Source organism: Rousettus aegyptiacus, unplaced genomic scaffold (assembly GCF_014176215.1).
Source record: "Rousettus aegyptiacus isolate mRouAeg1 unplaced genomic scaffold, mRouAeg1.p scaffold_m13_p_4, whole genome shotgun sequence".
NCBI lineage: Eukaryota > Metazoa > Chordata > Mammalia > Chiroptera > Pteropodidae > Rousettus > Rousettus aegyptiacus.
This window is the reverse complement of record NW_023416307.1, coordinates 137,772,512-137,788,435: the sequence shown is the minus strand read 5'-3', so window position 1 is coordinate 137,788,435 and position 15,924 is coordinate 137,772,512. Positions and strand designations below refer to the sequence as shown.

Sequence of the window (15,924 nt, the reverse complement as noted above, 5' to 3'; positions counted from 1 at the left end):
CTGGTGGACCTTGACACATGCATTGTGGGCTGCTTTGAAAGGCTGCCTCTGGACTAGGCTCTCCAATGGATATTACTCTAGAAAAGATCCTGAAGTAGCCCTTATAGAGAGCACCACCAAAAATACTACTGCCTCTTTAGAGCATGTTCAGCCTCCACAGAAGCTACTGCTAAATTGCATATGCTAATTGCACAGATGATTATGTGCAGAACTTCCAGAGCTTACCTACAAGTGAGAAAAATTCCACCCAGAATGCTTTCAGCAGTGTGCTGTCATGAGTCCACAGAGAAAGCCATTGGATTTCATAATGTGTATTCACTTATAACAACAAAGACCAAGAAAATTATTTCAACTCAGCTGTCAGTAGTGATATTTCCTTTTGAGCTCCCTGTCAGAGAAGTCTAATAAAATAGTAGAAACTGCTAAGTAATATTTATCTAGGACAGGTAATATTTTTCTGACCTCTAGGAAGCTCTTAAAGAAACCAAACCTCTCCACATTTAGTCAAAAGCTGTTTAGTGGCCATTTCTGTCTACCATCATATACTAATTTTCTGTAATTATGTGCTATTAAAAATGAAAGGAAGAGATAGAGGATTCTATTCCTCTGCCACTTACTCATTCTTTGACCTTATTAATATTAATAGTAATAATGACAATTAATATTTATGACTGCTTACCAAGACTCAAGCACTTTGCATAACACTTAACTTATACCCATTTCATTTAATATTTGTAGAAAGCCTTTGGGAGGGAGATATGTCTATCCATTTTATAACTGAGACTGAGAGACTTTAACAGGTTAATACACTTGTCCAAAGTCAGACTCTTAGGTGACTCGGTCGCGTTTCCAACTTGGGCTGCCTGACCTGGAGGATCATGTATTCCCTGTGTGTTCTGCCTCCTCTGGGGCCTAATTTCCACATCTATATTTGTCTTCCTCTCCTAGGTAACCGGGGAGTCCAGGGCTTGGCCCACACTGAGTTTCCAGACTGGGCGTGAGAGTGAGCGGAGCTGGCTCACAGCTGAGGGCATGGAGCAAAGTGTGACTGAAACCGAGGTGGCAGGCCATGGGAGGGCAGGACAGGAAGAAAGAGGGTGTGTGAAATGCCCACTCTCAGTCTAATGATCCAAACTGAGGGATTGGCGACAGAGAACCTTGCAAGACTGCGCAAGCAAGTGTGGGAGGCAGGCTGGAAGGACTACCATAGTCTGGGAGACAGAGGGTGTTCGGGGCCAGGGGTGTTGGTGGGGAAGAGCTGTGACAATCCTGCAATCCATGAAACAAAGGTAAGAACCATATCTCTCTTACACGGATCTGTGAAGAGTAATAGCCAATGGATCCATGAAACAGCCAATGTGCAAGCACTTTGCAAACTCTAAAGTGAGGATTTTTATTTTATCTAAAGTGAGGATGTTTGTGAACAGAAGATAAAACAAATCTATGCATCTGTGTTTCATAACAGCCAGGGCTATGGATTTTTGACCTAGGACACCTCAGTTGGGTTTAGGACTAGGAGGAAAGTAAGAAGCTTGTTTGGCAAAGAGAAGAGATAACATTCTAGCTTTGTCATGTGTTCTGAGGAGACAATATTCAAGTGTACCAAGAGAAGAATCAAAACCATTGTAAAATAATGCTTTAGTATTATGGTGTCTAGGTGATGATGTGTATCATATTGACAGCCTAGTTACAGGATTTAAAATAAATAAGGTGGCTTTTGCTTTGTAGCTGCATCTCAGCATCAGTTAGTGGCAAAAGGAATCTCCAGAGTTTGTGAGTGCTATCCCCACCTTTAGCAGAGGACAGCATGATGGGGAGCTGCACTCAGATGCAGTCAAGGACAGACCTCAGAAGAATTTAATACCTCTGAGCTGCAGAGAACAGGCTGAGCTGCATAGGGTGGGTCAAGGGGTCACATAGGACATATTATTGGGTTTCGTTTCCACTCTGGCAGCCCAGGGAGCTAGAATTAGCAACACTGGGAGGCAGCTGGTTTCACACAGCGGTCACAGGGAACACATCCAGCAGGGTGGTAAGGCTTGTGCGCTGATTTGGCTGGCAGCAGGACCAAGAAGGGGGTAGGCAGAGGCACAGCTGTTACCTGGCATGGAGGCCTGGCAAAGAAGCCAGAAGCAGAAAGCTGGAGGCTTTGCAGCTTCATCAGTGCTGGGAAGAAGCTGTGCAAAGACGTGTCTTTGCTGGGAATGCCTTTGCCTCCTGCTGCGTACTGTTTGCTTCAGGCTGAATAGGTAATAGACATTGACATCAACCAGCCCTCTGCATGGTAATCTGAAAGGAAGATCCCAAGGACAAACAGCAGAAATAGGTGAACCCAGCCCTTCAGTTTGGGGAGGAAACACTGAGCCAGAGAAAGCCTTACCTTCCTCTAGGATGAATAAGTAGGAAAAAACCAGAAGAGCAAATGGAAAGAAAAATAGAGAATCCACCTTGAGGATGTAGAGAAAAAGGATAAAGTGTTAAAAAATAATGACAGATAGCTTTTGAGCAGAAGGTAGTTGATTAAACAGAGATAATTGAGATTTCTCAATAAGAGACCAAAGCAAAAGGATGAGAGTGACATTTAAATGTATAATAGAAGACAATTTGCCTGAGCTATGGGGGACCTGATTATGTATATAGAAATGGATAATGCGGCCTCTGTCTATATTAATGAAAAGATATCCAGACATATCCTGGTAATATTTTAAAATTTCAAATACTTCCAAAGCATCCAGGGAAAAGATCAGGTGGCCTGCAAAGGGGACAAATCATATTTCCCTCTAATATCCTCTGTAAAATATTAAATTTAAGGAGAACATAGATTATAAGGATAGATGGGGCCAATATTTGGTACAAGAATTTTATTCCAGCAAAATTATATAAATGTGTGTGTGTGTGTGTGTGTGTGTGTGTGTGTAATCATTGCATTTCTGAAAAAGTAAGCCAAGTAGCTACCAAAGAAAATTCTTCTGAAAAAGAATTACTCAAAGGCGAACTCTGGCTGACTTAAAGATATAGAACTCAGTGATGGGAAAATCATTGTACAAAAGCACAAGATGCACGTCAATAAAATTTAAATAATTGTTGCAAAAATTATTCCAAGTCTAAGGAAAATGTCAAAAACACAATTTGAAAGAAACACACCTAATAATAAATTTGGCAGAGAAAATTTTGTATGTTGTCCAAAGTACTTGACACATAGTAACCGTGCTTTATAAATATTTGCGGAATGAGTATAGGACCCTCACCATGTATGTAAAAATAAGTTGGAGAAATGGAGATGGCCAGTACTTAGAGGAAGCTGAGTCATTTCCTCCTTCCTCTGGGTAAAGCAGAAAATTCAGGAGGACAAATAGTGGAACTTTCTGTTCCCTTTATGCCAAAGAAACAATTTTTTGTTGTTGTTATTTCAAGGTGGAAGTCTAGTTCATTATTTCGATGTTGTTGTTGTTATTATTATTATTATTATTATAATAAACTTAAAGGGATTTGATCAGATTCCCTGAACAACTACCTTAGGTCATGCATTTAGGAAGTAATGGGCACTCTGAAAGCAGATAGGTACCTTTTGCCTTGTAACAAACCGTATCCCCATTGTCTATGGGCCTAAAAGGATAATGTGTCTTTCCTGATTTCTGTCAGCCATGAAATCTAATTCAATAAAAGCACATTCTCCCTCACCTCCATATTAATGTGATTCATTCTTCCTGAATTTTTTACTTTATTCTCCTGGATTTGCATGATTCATTGAATTAAGTTAGGCTTTTCATTTATGGCAAATTGATTGCAAGCTGATTCGTAACCATGATTTTTTAAGATGACTACTTAACAAAGGGCTTTTACGTGTGTTTGTATATGAAGCTCACTTACTGCTAAGCAGTGCTGTTCCCACACGTAGAAAGTCTGCTTTGAGATTATGGAATTTTAGATAGCAGTTTTGTGCTATCAACAATATCAGAGTTGTCTGATTGTAGCCACTCTTGAGTGAGAGAGAAATTAGCAGGGACAATTTGTATAGTTTATCTCAGAAGCTCTTAAATGAATGAGATCTGCTCTGGATTAAGGATTAAGACCAAACTGACCCGAGACATTCTCCTAGGTTTGACTTATTCCAGAATTGACTTATCACAAACAACAGTAGTTATAGGATTTTTACCCTTGGCCTTATTATTCACACATACTAGATCATCTTTTGTGTAATATGAAATTGTTCTCTAATTTGGGGGTGAAATCTAGAGAAAGTCTTTATCTTTGTTCTTGGAAATAAATTTCAGGAATTATTAATGGTGCATGATTTTCCTCCCTCTTGAATTTGACCTTGGCTCAGAATAAAAGTGACAGTGAGTTGGGGATTTCTGGGAATTTCTTCGCCTTGCTCTAAATGTGTCAAAGACATACAACTCTGTTCTTCGTCCTCTATTGTCTATTATATCTAGAGAACATTTAATTCTCTTTTTGAAGAAGGCTAAGTGTGAATTATCCACTTTGTGAGTTATTAAGGATGAATTTTAGAGCATTTTTCCTGAATATAAACATGTGCTAAGAAATACAAACTCATTTCAATACTAGTACAACATCAGTAGAACTATGAATCGGCCGCAAACATACATATATATGTATATGTGTGTGTGTGTGTGTATAATGTTTCAAAGCCAAATAAAATATTTTTACATTATCCATTTCTTTATTGTCAGCATCTTTAGTAAGTGACTAATTTTTACTTTATGCTACTGTTCTTGTTAGATAAAATAAGCACAAAGGCATGAAACAGAATCGTCCTCTAAAAATATTTTAACTGTCAAATTTATATCTGCTAACATCTGTGTAATTTTCTTAATAATCCTGATTTTTATATTTTTAATGTTACTATGATCCAAGAGTTTGCAGAACATTCTCACTAATAGACATGTACATATTCTATATATTTCTTTCACGTACCACTTGGTTTGATTCTGTTACATTAATATCCAAAGGAGTTAATTTATTGTGTATTTCCAGTCCTACCGTCAATAAAAACTTTATGCAATTGCAGGGATGCTAAAAGAAATAATGGTAGTGTAGGCCAGTGGTTTTCAAATTTATTCATTTATTTATTTTGTTTATTTGTTCATTCACTAAGTAGGAGGGAGAAAAGAAGGTATATTTAATATCTGTTGCAATTTTTATAATGTATTAAAGTTATATACATATATGTATACAGATGCGCATCCATATGTGTGTGTGTGTGTGCGCGCGCACACACACACACACACATAAAATCTCTGAAAGAGATAGAATCTGCCAACTCACTTGTGGTACTTCTGTTGTACATTAGAGTGCTTGGCGGTAGGTGAGGGTGTAGGTTATATGGAGATCTACATTATGAATGTGAGGGAGAGAAGGTTAAGGCAGGGAGATAAGGTGGGTGTGGGGAAGAGTGGTATAGGGAGTAATTTTTTTTTTTTTTTACAGGGGAGGAGCTTCCAGAGAAGGGAGGAAGCCCTCGTGAGAATTTGGAGAATTTCATGGGATATTGCTATGGGTCGATGTTGAAAACTCTCAAATGCTTGCAGAGATATCATTAAGGTTGGAATTTCTCTTTACTTTTGGCTCCTGGGCAGCGTTTTCTGGAAGGAGAGCCCATACGTAGACTGAATGTGTGCGCTAGGTAAGGACAATATAACGGTAGGTACAAAACCCATGCTCTCTGCTCTCCTGGAGCCTACACACTGGTAGGGGAGCTGGCATGAATCAAATAATGTATCATTCATTCATTCATTCATTCATTATTTTTTTTTAGCACCTATAATGTGCTAGGCACTGTTTAGTTTCTTGGGATTCTGATTCATCAGTAAAACAAATAGATAATATTATTCCTGCCTTTGGTGGCTTTACAATTTACCAACCTGTCTAAGCTGGAACTTTACTTCTCAAAATTTCCTTCTCTATAAGCTTCTGGGTTACGAATGGCCACAAGAAAAATTTGCATAAGATCTGGAAGGCAGAAGTGAAGCCATAGCCATTAGTCTCAAGGTCAACGTAGGGCGCCTGGCACTGCTGCAGCTCACATATTTGGAGCTGATTTGCTGGATCACCTTCTGAATGTGCTGTGGGTGACCTTCGGGTCCTGCTGGATCTTCTGCTTCTCTGGGGCCTGGCCCAGCACGGTGCAGCTCTATGGCAAAGGGCCAGCTTCTTATGCATGTTTCCCACATCACTGAGGTTAGAGTCAGTGAGAAATGTGCAGATGTAGATTCCAGTGTGTCTGCGGTTGTCCTTGTGAGCTCCACTTTGTCCCTGCTCCTGTGCACAGCACATCCAGGTTTCCTTCTTCACTGCCAGAGTGGTTGACTCATGGCAACTTAGACACCACACCAGATGCAGAGGCAACGGCCCACATAGCCACTCCACCTGCTCCCACAATTGCATGATGACTAATCCTGGGACAAATCCTATTTTCTATCTCTCACAGTCATTCTGCTTCTCTGATTGAACCCTGATGGACACTCCACCCTTGCGCAGTTTACATTCTAAACCAAAAGTAAACAGCTTAATAGATAAGTAAACTCTAAAATATGTTTAAGATTAAAAGGTGTGATGGAAAGAAAATTAGAGGATAAAATCAGAAAAGGAAGAGTAAGGGGGACCCAGGGTGCCATGGGGGAAGTGGGGAGGCAGGTGCTTTATTAAATAGGGCAGCCGTGATGGGCCTTATTGAGGAGGTAGGACTTGAACAAAGATTTGAAGGAGGTGAGGGGCTAGCCAAAGGAAAAGTTTCTAGGGTAGAGGGAACATAAAACACACTCTCCAAGGAAGGAGAATGCCTGGAGCGTTCCAGGAGCTTCATGGAAGCCAGTGTGACTGGAAAGGAGAGCGCAAGAAGGATATCCAGGAGGATATCAGGCTGGAACTAACAAGGGTTGGCAAACATTGGCCCGTGGTCCAAATCCAGGCCCTCTGCCTGTTTCTGTGCATCAAGTCTTACTGGCACACAGCCATACTTGTTTGTTTACACATCGTCTAAGGCCGCTTTTGGGCTACTGCAGCAGAGTTGAATGGCTGTGACAGAGACCATATGTCTCACACTGCCTGAAATATTTACTGAAAATGTTTGCCGACCTCTGAGGCTTTGGTTTTTACTCTAAATAAAGTGGAAACCACATCAGTGTTTTGAGCAAAGGAGGGCTATGCTCTGGTTTATCTTATACAAGAATTATTTCTGCTGCTGTGCTGAGAGCAGATTGCAGGGGGCGAGGGTAGAAGCAGGGAGACCCAACAGGAAGTCGCTGCAACCATCCAAGCAGGCAATGATGGTGGTTCGGACCAGCGTGGCAGCAGGGGAGGTAGTGAGAGGTAGCTGAATTCCGATTATCTTTTGAAGATTGAGCCAAACTGACAGACTGAATTTGAGATGTGGGAAAATAGAGGAGTCGACAAATGTGTAATTATAACCTTCCTAAGTGCTGGGATAAAAGGATTCCTTAGAGGTGTCTCAGGGACCAGCAGGGAGGGGAGCTGTGCCAATCTCCCCGCCCAGCTGGAGCGGTTCTATTTTGTCTGTTTTATGTATTGGACTTTCTACTAATTCAGTTGTCCTCAGCCTTGGTTGCACATTATTAGAATCATCTGGGGAGCTTCACAAAGTATTGATGACTGGGTCTCCCCCACCCCCAGATTCTTATTTAATTGGTTAGGGTTTTGACATGAGCATTAGGATTCATAAAACTCTGCAGATGATTCTTACATCAGCCAAAGTTGAAAACCACTGCTCTGATATTTTTTTTGAACAAACTTCCTATGCTTTTTGAATGATGGAAAAGGGCTTGAGATCTACAAATGTGTGGTAGAATTTGTCTTTGTTTCTTTTTATCTTCCCAGCACTCAGTACCTTCATAATCCCTTCTAATTTCCTTTAAAGGAATTTCTTCTCCCCTTTGTTCACAGTCTTGGTATTAATAATGCTCACCCCCCACAATTAAGGTGAACTTCCTGGATCTTTTCTCTCTCTTTCCCTGGTGCAGTCAAATAGCAGCTGTGTGACTTGAGCCCAAACCCTTGGACCAACCAATGTCAGAGACAGTTACAGGTGACTCGCTGCAGCAATGGCCAAAATGGTAACAGTCTGTCCAGGATTTTCCACCATGCGATGGTTGCTGACTCCTGCTCTCAGTTTCTTGGGCCTCAGAGCTTCCTTGGTTCTTTCAATCCATTCTCAAGCATGGTACCCCAGTCTCCTGTTGATTCTGTCAGTCTCCCGCCCCCCTACGTTATGTCAATATATTCTTTTTTTCTTAAGTTAGCTTTATCTTATAACCAAGAACCCCACTGATACAAAATGCCTGGGTAGCATTCTTTGCTCTATTTGTATCATGACATTATTCTAGTCTATTTATTTGGCAACTCTGCACTGTGATTTCATTTTTGGAAAAGAGCAGACAACAAGAATAACAATCTATTGAACTATGCTTATTCAGTAGGGAACAGATGGATATGAATTGATGTGCCAGATCCTTTGGAAGTTATAACAATTATTTATAAAACTAGCATTGCTATCAATAATAACAGCAATTTATTAATCATCTACTTCTTGAAAGTACAAAAATTCGATTTAATATTTTTTCAGATGCCAAATCTTTGGTTGAAAATGCAGCATGCATAAAATCTTCAAACTGATGAGCTAACAAGACTTCGATCTTGGGGCAGGTGTCAAATAGTCAGAGGAAGAGGAATTAGTGTTCGTTTGGGTCCCGATGGAAGCAGATATCATGACAGAATTAGAAATGAAAGATACCAAGTGTAGGAAATATCTGTGAAAGATTAAAGGGAGAGGTCAGAGAAGCAGTTATAGAGACACTTTAGACCATGCTGCAGGTCTGACACCTGTGAAAGGAGAAGGGGAAGAAGGAGGATCTGTAGGAAGAGTCTCAGATTTCAATGCAGCACTGAGAAGTCTAGATCAGGCTGATGGGAAGCTTCAGAGCAATAAACATCAGTGACTTCCATGGAGCAAGCTCAGTGGTTAGTTCTATATTCTTGCCTAATGTGGCTTCTTTAGCATCCAATACAGCTGACACTCTTTCTTTTCGAAATGCTTACCTTTCTTAGTTTTCTATTCTTCTGGTTTTCTCCCCTTCTCTCTCTCTGGCTACTCCATCTCTATATTATTAGTTGACTCCTCCTCCTCACCCAAATCTAAACTTTAGACTTTCTCTAGTTTGGTCTGAGCTGAGTATTCTTTTCTCACTCCCTCTCCACCAATGTTTCTTGGTCAGGGTGCTATAGTCATTTTGGGCAAGGCAACTCTTTGTTGTGTGAGATTTTCCTTGTATTGAAAGACTTTTACCCTGTATTGAAAGACTTTTAACATTCCTGGTCTCCAGGCACCTAAATCTCATCTTGCCTTTGGGCTTTTCCTCAGTTTTCCAGAAGCTGACTCTGAAAGAAGGCACTTGTGTAAAGGGTTTTTAAGAAAGAGCACCTATGAGAATTGGACAGAGTGTGGAGAAGTAGGGCAGGGAAGGAGAGACACTAAAACAGTGAAGTTTCAGGCCAAGTTCCAGCCTCAGACTGATCCTATGAGCAGCTCTGAGCATAAATTACACCTCAGGGTTGTCTTGGCTTGAGACAGAAAGCTAAGTTTTGTTTGTTTGTTTTTTTGTATTCCTATTTCTATCAGTCATTGGTAAAATATGCTGTGTGTGTGTGTGTGCGCGTGCGTGTGTTGGGGACGAGGGTGTTTGGTGCAAGTGGGTCAGATATTAACTCCCAAGAATTTCAACTCTGTGTATTTGAGGCCAATGCAGTCCAGTAACTCAAAAGAAATCATGGGAGAAGTTGTAGGTGCAGAGTCTTAGAAGTTAAGTACCCAGAAGGTGCTCAGAACTGGTAAAGAGGATTCCAGGGTACCTGGGTGGAGCACACACAGCATCTGTAACAATTGCCTGTAATGGGAACGTGGGTGGAACCAGGAGGGTGGAAGCTGAGAGGAAGGAAGAGGACAAGGGGAGATGTGTCTGACTGCTCAGCCGTATGAAAGGTTCCTTTCAGGTCTATTTTCTGGCAAGTCCTCCGGTGAATGGCTGTAAGAAAGTTACATATGAGTTCGTAGGAGTTATACTGGGTCCAGGAATCAATCTCTGGGATAAACTGTCCACTTTGCTTGTACTTAGTGACCTGGCCTCCAAAGTTCCTTCATTGCATGTGTCCTGTCTCCTCCCAGCACTGCTCCCAGGCCTCCTCTGAACATAACAGGATCCATTGTGGAATGAAGCATAGGTGATCTACTCACTATCAGCAATGAACAGGGATTTCTACTTGGCTGTGACTTTCAGATTAAGGTTTTATAATTAAAAAAAAATCACTAATTTGATAATTTTAAAAGTTAGGAGACTGTTTAATAAATGACTATACTCATAAGTTTTAAAAGAGTGTTGAATAAGGAGTACATGTAAGTGTACTAAATCTGGAAATAGAGGAAACTGGATATGTTATTACATGGAAATATGAAAAATTAGAGAGAGAAGAGTAATAACTCAATTCTAATTCCTAAAGACAACTGATTTTAACATTTCACTTCTTTTAAAGGTTTTTCCATTCGTGTTTTTTCATTAATGCTTTTCTCATCTAATGAAAATGAAAGCCCTTGCATAGTCTATTGAATATTCTTGGAAAACATTATTTGAAATTGCTGCACAGTTTGCACATATCTTGCTTTACTCAACATTTTCTGGACGGTTGGATATTAAAAGTTTAATGGTTCTGTTTTATAGATAACACTGCAATAAACAGTATCATAAAGGTGTGTGTGTGTGCGCGCACGCGTGCACGTGCACATGCACACGTTTGTGCTTTGGACAACTTTCCAAAATAATTTGAGGCTTGTTGTGATTTTCAAGAGTATGTTTAAAATTTCTTCAATTACTCCTTTCTTCAAGCAATGTCTCTTAACTCCCCTCCTCTTGAACATGAGGTGAATTGACTTCTAACGAATAAAGAATGGCTTTGGAGACTACATTATAAAAGGCTTACAAGTTCTTCCTTGCTTTCTCTTAGAACACTTGCTCTGGGGAAGCCAGCTGACATGTTGCAAGAATGGTCAAACAGCCCTTAGAGAGGTTTGTGTGGTGACCTCTGCCAACAGCCTTCTCCAGGACCTCGATCCAACAAGCAGGGAAGTGGAGCATTTTGGAAGCAAATCTTGTAGCCTCAGACAAATCTTTAGATGAATGTTGCCTGAGTCAGCATATTGACTGCTGCCTCAGGAGAGACTCTGAACTAGAGCTACCTAGCTAAATTGTTCTTGTATTCCTAATCCACAAAAAATGTGAGATAAAATTGTCTGTTGTCTTGGAGTAATTTTTAATGTAACAATAGATAACTAACATACGGCTCCTGATACATTCAAATTGCCTTTCAAAAGGTTATATAAATTTATTCACTCATTAAAAAATAGATAAGTGGTTGTTGTACTAAACCTTTTTCAGTTGAATTTTTATGACTAAAGAAAGAAATCTTTGCTCTTGTATTAATAAATTATTATAAGTTTTAGATTCTTTCATTCTGTTTAGTTTAAAATTAGAGTTCAATGTCATTTAATGAAAGCTTTAAGAATGAAACTATTAACAAAAGGACTCTAGAAAATGCAAAACACTGACTTAACTCATTGCCCATTATTGAGAAATAATAAGAAAGGGTAGAAAATATTCACATATCGTTATCACAATATTTAAGTTAATTTTGTGATATTCTTTATCTTGTCATTAGGAAGTTGAGCTTAAGTCTTAAAATATTTCGAATATTAAGAACAACAAAAAGTTTCCCATAATCTAGAGAGTTTTTCTTTAATAGATCCCAGAACCATTGACATGAAACCTTAACACTATTAATGTTTTTTATAGGTAACTACATTTGCCAGAATTTTTGAGCTAGAGAACATATATTTCATTTGAAGTTATTTCTTAGAAAAGGTGGCTTTGTTTCTCAAACTTGTGACAATTAAGTATTAATTGACCTTGACCTCACTAATCTGGTTTCATTGATCTCAAGCAACTTTTAAAAGTATTAGAGTAGGGCAAGTATTTGTAAGCTTTTCCTTTTTATGTGAGTCATACAAGTAAAAATGAATTTTATAATATAATAAGCCTTCAAAAATGATATCTCTATATCATTTTATAATTTTTCTCTATACTCTTTTGATAAATTAAATATAGGGAGGAGGGATTCTTATAGTAAAATGTTGATAAAGCCTTGAATGAAATGTAATGTTCATAAGTTTTTAAATAGCCTCATATATGAGAATATACACATACAATCCACTACCTTATTAGGTCTGTGTTTTCAAAAGCTCACTCATTTCTTTTTATCATTAACTTGAATTTGTAGAGCTCTTTAACTGCTTTGAAGCCTCTTCTGTGAGTGAAATTGGAGAGAACAGTATTGCCCGTTCAATCATAGAAGCCTAAAGTTGGCTGTCATATTGCTCTACTATCAGTACTTGCTTAGCTGCTAATTGGATGTGCCATGGCATATGTCTGGAATAGCAAGACGTATAGAATAGAAGGAAAAACATAACTGAAATGAAAAACAACTTGCGGTAGTTATTAGCATTAATATTTTAACTCAAAACTCCTGGAAAACAATGAAGTAATTTGTATTTCTGGAATTTATTCCATGCAAAGTGTTAATCAGGGAACTTCTAGAGAGGTCTTTGATTTGCATTGACTTTTCTGGTCTTTAAGTACATAAACAGAATCCTCCGAGTTTGCCTCCTGTACTATATGCTTTTCATTCTAAATGTACAAGTGGAAAGGTAATAACACGTGAAGTTCTATGCAGTGTCCGGAAAAGCATTAAGCTAGGTGGCTTTCTTCTTATTTTTAAAAATACCCTGAAAATATATTTGATATAAATGCATTTATTTTTAAATATAAATATTTTCAATTTCAATATATTTTAAATGTATCAATACTGCATCTTTATTCTGTAGTTCAGGACAATGGTACATAAACAGTTTTGTATGTGTTCACTTGAAGAAGCTACCTTTAATTCTTGGAATGAAGCATATATAAACAAACACTAGCTTAAACAAAGTTTGGCAATTTTATTGTGTTCTGACATCATAATAAAATTGACATTATTTTACTCAGTTTATTTTTATGTGGATCAATGACTTGAAAAGTTACGAGAAACTCTCAAACTCACAATAATTAGGAAAAATGTGATTTTTTTCACCTTACCTTCAGTTCTTAAATTTTGATTTTAGAAATAAGTTTGTTTGGCCAAATTTATATCTGATATCACAGAAGAGTCTATAAAGTAATGTATAGCATCCGCATTGGGTAGAAACACTAATCCTTTTGAACTATGAGGGAAGAAAATCATTTCAATGCAGTCCCTTCTTTGAACATACTTTTAACTACTGCATCCCATAAAAAAAGTTGCTGCTGTAATGTAGTCAAAAGGCATAAAACTCCAATTACAAGATAAGTAAGTCGTAGGGATATAACATACAACGAGGTGACTACAGTTAACAGTGCTGCACGATGTATAGGAAAGTTGTTTAGAGAGTAAATCCTAAGAGTTCTCATCATAAGGAAAAAAAATTGATTTGCTGATTTTGCTTCTTCTTTTCATTGCATATATATGCGATGATGAATGTTAATGAAGTTTATTGCAGTAATTATTTCACAACATATGTAACTTTAAACATTATATTGTGCACCTTAAATTTATGGAGTGATGTATGTGAACTGTATCTCAATAAAACTGGGGGAAAAGATGACTGCCATTGTTCATTGGTTGGTGCGGGACTCCTGGGTCTTTCCTCACAATGTTGGCTTTGAACCATCTTCTCTGCCTTCCTCCTGTTGCTTGTACACCTGGACCCTTCCTCCCAGGTGTGTCGCTAGGACTGTCTAGCCCAAGACAGCCATCCCAGTTCTACATACAGCCTTTCCCGATATCTCTGTGGCTCATCACTAATACCTGATGCAGGATCTGGGTATCTGGCATCCACCATCCCTCCTGTCTGGGCCCTCAATGGTCTGGGCCTTTACTCATCCAGAAGCAGGAACTGGACATCTGCAGAGACTATTTCTCCTACCCATGATAATACAGAAAACAGGGCAGAAAGTTGCTAGGCATTGACCCTTCTAATGAATGCCTTTTCGTACATTTTAAGATTATATAAAAAGAGATAAATCATGTATTTGAAAAATTAGTTAAAGGCGGAGTGCTTGCCTACTAAAAAGATTCTCCTATCATTTTGGTTGGCTTTGGAAAGAGAAATAAAGCAAAACAGATCATTATGAAAACTGTCTGTATTTCTTGTAGCAAGAGTTCATCTTAGCTTTAATTCCACTTTTGCAAGAAAATAAAACAAAAACCAGTACAATATAGTCTTGTGAGTATAGGTCAGTTTCTAAAGAACTCCCAACAAATCTAGTGTCTGAGATAGTAAGGAATCTTTTTAGACTTTGTTTCTAGTGTTGTCAGCTCCTCTAGTCCATGCTACATTTCTGCCAGAGTCGTTTAAAAAGTGCGAGTTTGGTCATGATACTCTTCCCTTAAAAATAAAGCCAATCTGCAGTGGCAGAAATGTCCCCTTTAAACTCATGAAGGCCACCATGATCAAGCTAGTGTATACTCCTGTGCATGTTCTTTCTTCCTAGAATTCTCCATTGGCCTGCTTCTCGATCTCCAATTTCCCCCATGACCTCTCGATTCCCTCTCCTGGGAAATCTTTTTTCACTTTCCTGTGTCAAGTGGAGTCAGTCCTACTTGATGCCACGGCTGTATGTTGCACATAACACGATTTACCACTGGCTTATCCTTCTATTCCAGTCTTTGAGCTGTTCGAGGGTAGAGCTCTATCTCCTTTGTGACCCCTTGACCTGGGTGCTCACAGAATATGTGTGGAACGAATAAATGATGTTGAGGAACAATGAAAAGCCAGGTCCAGCAGCTGATTTGAAATCTTAAGGCGTGATATGCCATCAGATCCTATGACACAGATTGTTGTGTCTTCTCTTAAAAATATTAACTTTAGTCTGGAAAGTTGGACCACACACAGGCCTGATGTGGGAAAGCAAATTTGACAACGTCTCAATAATATTTCTTCGCTCCAGCTGGCTAAAGGAATGCTAAGTCAATGCTTTTCTCTCTCTCTACAAAACCAATACATTTTTATTTGGTTTGTCATTTATCAACCTCTGAATAACTTGTTATAGGTAGAGTGATAGCTCTAGGAGAGGGATTTCTTTGAGACAGGCTGGCTGGCTGCCCAGGCAGGCTCTCTCTCGAGTGCCATTGTCCCAGCAGGGCTGCCCTATTCTAGTTCTTGGGCTTTGCCTAGCACACCCTTAATGTTTCATTCAGCATAGAAAGGATCATATAACCACAAGATTGATTTATATTAATCAAGATCCTGATCTTAATTTACAATGAAAAATATATCCGGCAAGCAGATGAGAAATTCATGTTAGTTGGGTAGTGTGTTTTTACACTTTAGGAAAATATGTTTGAGAAACTAATATTTAAAATACAAGTTGTGTAGTGGATTCAAATGATGAGAAAGTCTGATGCTCCACTTGCCTCATGGCCCCGAGCTGCCAAGCAGGCTGGGCATTTGTGTTCAGGGACCCCGGATGAGGGACTGCCTAACAAGTCTTTGTATTTTGACTTCCCACTTACAAGATCCCCATGTAGTCAGTTCCTGCTGTCAGCAGGTTTTCTTCAGACAAGGCAAAATAAAAGCGTCAGGTCTCAAATTTTCCTATTAGAATTATAAACCAGTAAGAGTCCTGTGACATGGTACCTTCTGGATACCTTGATTGGACTTTCAGATCCCTGCAGCCCTACATTTTCTTGAATTAATTTCTACATTTAGCTAATCTCATCCATTATGCATTAACTCTTATTAATTTCATTCTTAGAAAATGGTTACAT

The 15,924-nt window shown here is 38.9% G+C and overlaps 1 long non-coding RNA gene across 1 annotated transcript; it reads left to right on the top strand.

The window, feature by feature from the left end:
- Positions 1–993: 993 nt before the first annotated feature.
- Positions 994–15,431, top strand: LOC107517491. The gene is made up of 3 exons (XR_001598534.2): positions 994–1,289; positions 5,452–5,647; positions 11,032–15,431. It is a non-coding gene; the product is annotated as an uncharacterized LOC107517491 (long non-coding RNA).
- The last annotated feature ends 493 nt before the right edge of the window (positions 15,432–15,924 follow it).